Source organism: Neofelis nebulosa, chromosome 9 (genome assembly GCF_028018385.1).
Source record: "Neofelis nebulosa isolate mNeoNeb1 chromosome 9, mNeoNeb1.pri, whole genome shotgun sequence".
NCBI classification, from domain to species: domain Eukaryota; kingdom Metazoa; phylum Chordata; class Mammalia; order Carnivora; family Felidae; genus Neofelis; species Neofelis nebulosa.
In genome coordinates this window covers 15,746,014-15,750,717 of record NC_080790.1, presented here as the reverse complement: position 1 = coordinate 15,750,717, position 4,704 = coordinate 15,746,014, and the positions used below count along the sequence as shown (strand labels likewise).

The 4,704-nt window shown below is 56.4% G+C and overlaps 1 long non-coding RNA gene across 1 annotated transcript; it reads right to left on the bottom strand.

Moving 5' to 3' along the window:
* Positions 1-3,234: 3,234 nt before the first annotated feature.
* Positions 3,235-4,187, bottom strand: LOC131486168 (uncharacterized). The gene is made up of 2 exons (XR_009249214.1): positions 4,121-4,187; positions 3,235-3,463 (listed from the first exon to the last, which is right to left on the bottom strand). It is a non-coding gene; the product is annotated as an uncharacterized LOC131486168 (long non-coding RNA).
* Between the last annotated feature and the right edge of the window lie 517 nt (positions 4,188-4,704).

Below are 4,704 nucleotides of genomic sequence, written 5' to 3'. Positions count from 1 at the left end.
GCCGGTCTCCCTGCCTGGGGCTCCTGGCATCGGAACCCCTGGCTTCAGGTGCTATCCTGAACCCCAGGTGTGTCCTGGGAATGTAGAGCAAGAGGGACCATTCCTTCCAGGGCCCTGCACCTGTGGGTGGAGTGGGGACAGCAGGCTCTGGGTGGCATTGCAGAGTGAATTATACTTTCCCCGACATATCGTGCTCAGTGTTCGGAGGCTGAGACAAAGACCTTAGCTCATCCATTTGTTCTACGTTGAAAACACTGAATGCCTATTTTCTGCCAGCCCCTCTTTACAGTTGTAAATAGGCAACTTGAATATTAACACTTCTACTGAGCTCACTATGGGCCAGGGGCCGCTCCACACCACACCTGGGTTACTTCATCCAGCACCGACAGCTAACCCATCTCTGAGACCTCACTACCGTGTGCCCCCTTCACAGACACAAACTGGCACACAGAGGAAGCAACACGTCAGTGAGCAGCGGAGCTGGGTTTGGACGCAGGCAGCCTGGCCCCCGAGTCCACAGTGGGCCGTGCACACACTGAAGGCAGCACTAGGACTGAGAGGGCTCGACGTCCCTTCCACATGGGACCTGCAAGGTTCCAAGACCCAGCGTCCACCTGCTCCCATCATCTCTAAATGGCAGAGCTGTGCCGCTGCCCACGGCTTCTCTTGCTCTGCTAATTCCCTTTCTGGGTCTGTGCTCCAGCGTGTGGTGCTCCGTGCTTTGGCCGTGGGGTGCTCCGGCCGTGGGGTGCTCTGTGCTCCCGCCGGGAGCACCCCCGCCAGAAGGCATTACCCAAACAGGATGGTGCCATAAAACCAGGTTCACTCAGTGAACCTAACAGAGAAGTGAAAATGTGAAGGGGGTTAACATCGTATTCAAGTTTCTCAGGCACCCCAGCCTCAGGGGATTTCTCCCTGCCCTTCTCAGTCCTTAGCTTGCTGCCCTGCTTCCCACCACCTTGACCCCCTTCTCCCCTCTTTTCTGCGTTTCCAAGACTCCCCCTGCCCCCCTCTGCTGGGAATGGAGCAAGGAGTGATGTGTCCTTTTTTCCTCACCTTTACATCTCACCGTGGTGCGCTTGGCCATGTGTTCCTACGTTGTGTGGGGATGAGGGCTCCTTGAATTTTCCACCAAGAGTTCTTACAAGGTCTTTCCTCAACTGACGAGCGAGCCATCTCCTAAATCGATTGTCACCTTCTTAATTTAAGCCAGTTTCTGTTTTAAATTGCACTTTCTGCCTCGCTTGCCTCTCAGGTTTGCTCCAGATCACAAGGTTACCCTGTGCCTTCACATCCAGAACAAAGATGCTCCGTGCTCCTCTCAGGGACGTCATGGTAGGGGGCTCAGTGTGGGTAGGTTGGGAGAGGTACCCAGAGGTGGCACTTGAAGGACAGAGGCATCTCAAATGGGGGTGGGGGTGGGAGGCATTTCAGGCAGAAGGTCCAGCTTTGGCAAAAATAGGGATTCAAAGGGCGCCTGGGTGGCTCAGTTGGTTAAGCGTCCGACTTCGGCTCAGGGGTCATGATCTCGAGGTCTGTAAGTTCGAGCCCCTCGTCAAGCTCTGTGCTGACAGCTCTGAGCTTGGGGTCTGCTTTGTATTCTGTGTGTCCCCCTCTCTCTGCCCCTCCCCTGCTCTCGCTCTGTCTCTCTCTCAAAAATAAATAAACATTAAAAAATTTTTTATGGACTCAAGAGGCTTCATGCTGATGAGGCACGAAAACAGGTGTGGGAAGAGACGATGCTGGAATATGGCGAGAAGACACCTGCAACTTCTCTGCGGGTCTTTGAGGAGTGAGCAGATCCGGGAACCAGAGGGATGTGAGGCTGAATCCCGGGACAGCAAAGAGATGGGGAGGAGGAGCTGGGTTTGAAAACTTGTTCAGAGGTGAAACCGGCAGAACCTGTGAGGCCTGTCCCCACTTCACTGGGCCTCACCTTGCCCTCCCCAGGTGCACTTCTCACGTGGAGTGAAGGTTGTCCTCTGAGGGGGTGGTCATGGGGGGCAGAGGTGATGGAAGCCCACTGCCTGGCCTCAGGGGGGTCGTCTGATGCCACCTCCCAGGTTGGCATTTCTGGTAGGTGGACCCCAAGAAGCATCTGGGGAAAAAGTCTTCTTTTAAATGGGTCTGCAGGGGACTACCACGCAGAGAGGAGTGTGGGGCTGTGCCCCCTGCTCCGAGGCTCGCTCTCCACCTCTGTCTCCGTCAGCACCCCCCCCCCCATCCCCCTTCTCTCCAGCCTGGCACAAGAGCGAGGCAGCCTGGCTGCCTTGGAAGACCTGAGCTCTGGTTCCCAGAGCTGCAGAAGCGGAAGGGGAGGGCCCTGAGCCAGGGGACCCTCGAGGGGCTTAGGATCCTGCCAGCTCTGCCTGGCCTGATCACAGCTCTCACCTGGCTTTCTCCCTCCACGCCCCCCCTTCCCAGCATCATAGCACCCTGTCACCTAGTGCCTTCTTTGAGCATCACCAGCTCTACACCTGCTGGCGGAGTGCGGGGGTGCGTGTGAACGCACTCCCAAATCGGGCCCTTGGCCGTGTTACCGTATACCTGCTTTGCTTCAAGCCTGGGCTCACAGCTCTAAGGAGAGGCACGGAGGCCTCTGTGCCCCTGAACTTCTGGGTTACTCCTCTTGGCACCTCTCACCACATCACCTAGGTGTGTGCTTCCACATTGGCTTCCTGCTACCCTGGGTGCCTCCTGCGGGCAGACGCCTTATTATGACCCAGCATGAGGCATGCGCTCACTGCAGAAAGGGAGTCTTTGCCTTTAGGGTGCTCTCTGTAGCCACCTGGAGCTGCTTGCTGTCTTGCTCTGAAAGTCAAGCTCGAAGCTTATTCACGGTGCAAGGCACCCCCGCACCCCACAACAGAGGCTCACATTAGAGATGGACGATAGCTGGGGAGCACGTGGAGCGCCCGGAACTCTTCCAGGCGGCTGGAGACCGTGCCAATGGACGCATAAATTGCGGAGCAGAATCTGACGAAGAGAAACCTGTAGCTTCCTTCTAATCCAAGCGGAACGAGGGCTCGCGTCCGCTGGAGGCTTCATTCACCATACAGAGCCCGAACATGGAAACAAACCCCAAACAGGACAATGGAGAACTAGATGGTGACACGCTGATGCAGTGGAATACTCCTCCGCAAAGAAAGGACCAGCTGCTGTTCCACGTACAACATAGATGAGTATCACAGGCAATGCGTTAAGCTCAAGAAACCAGACACAAAAGAGCTCCGATGGCATGATTCCATTTATATAAAGTTCAGGAACAGGCAAAGCTAATCGATGGTAATAAAAGCCCGTGGTGCTTCTGCTGAGGGTGTGGGATTGGCAAGGCAGGAACATGAAGGAAGCTCCTCTGGAAGGTTCTCTGGCTTGATGTAGGTGGTGATTACAGGGGTGTATGCATACGTAAGGCAATCATCAAGCTATATGCTCCAGATGAGCGTATTCTGTGTATGTTATTCTGCAATAAGAAAGTTAAACTGGGGAGGGAGGCTTTTAAAAGGGCTTCTGAGATTCTAATTAGTTCCTTTAAACCCCACTGTAGCTTTTTCAGCAAAAAAACGAGGGAGGCCCACATGGCCTACGTTTTCTTCGGGATCCCAGAGAATTCTAATTTATGGGCAGAGAGGCCCAGAGCTAAAGCCTTTCCCAGCCGTGGGCCGAACAAGATCAAGCTGGCTGCCTCCCGGGTCGGCAGCCCGGTGCAGGGCCCGTGCGCCGACCAGGAGGGTGGGCACCTGGCGGAGGCGTCCCGATGACCCTCGGCCCGGAGCTGCAGCCGGACCCCGCGCCTTCTCTGAGTCCTGGGAGCTACCCGGCGCAGCGGTGTTTCCAGCGCTTAGGGCCGGGAGCTAAGCCGCAACTCCGCTCCAGGAAAATATTTGCTCAGGGACTTGGCACCACCAAAGAGGAAATAAAAGCCACCGTGGAGTGAGCGGGCGGCGCTGCTGCGGGTTGCTTTGTCTGCCCCTGCAGACTGCCTCGGCGGGCTCTGAGGCCCCGGGATCCAGCCCCACTAACAGGCCTGCTCGAGAGCCGAGCCTGGGTGCCAGCTGTGCGTTCGTTCATTTCAGGAAATCATCTGTCAGTTCCGTCAGCAATCGCTGTTGAAACCCACCGTGTGCCAGGCATAGAGCTGGGCCCTGGACGCTGTCGGTGAAGCAGGGCCTGTCCTCACCTTCCAGGCCATTGTGAGGTAGTGATGGGGGGGGGGGGGGGGGCTGACGGGCGGAAGAGGCCTCACGGCGGCGTGATAGGAGCTACGGCCTGACAGAGGTGAGGCCAGGGTGCTGGGGAGCCAGCCAGGCAGGGCGAGACGGTGAGCAGCGGGGGAGGGGGCATGGGCAGGCGCCTGGTGCCAGGCTGAAGGAGGAAAAAAGCAAAATTAAGAGGCAGTTGGAGGGGCTGAGTTTTCCAGGTGGATGGAACAGCATGGCCAAAGGCCCAGAGGTAAGAGAGAGCAAGGGGCTCTGGGGCGTGGAAAGCGGATGGGGCTGGCTGTGGCGGACCCAGGAGTCGGGAGACTGGAGGGGAAGCAGCCGCTGGCGCCAAAGGACCTCCCAGTGAGAGCGCAGGAGCATGGACTTTATCCCCAGGGCAGCAAAAGTTTTTGTTTGTTTTGCAACATTTAAACACATTGATTTTGATTCTTTTTGATATAGAAAAGTACAAAGAAGAAAACTAAATCGGCCTCAAATCCCA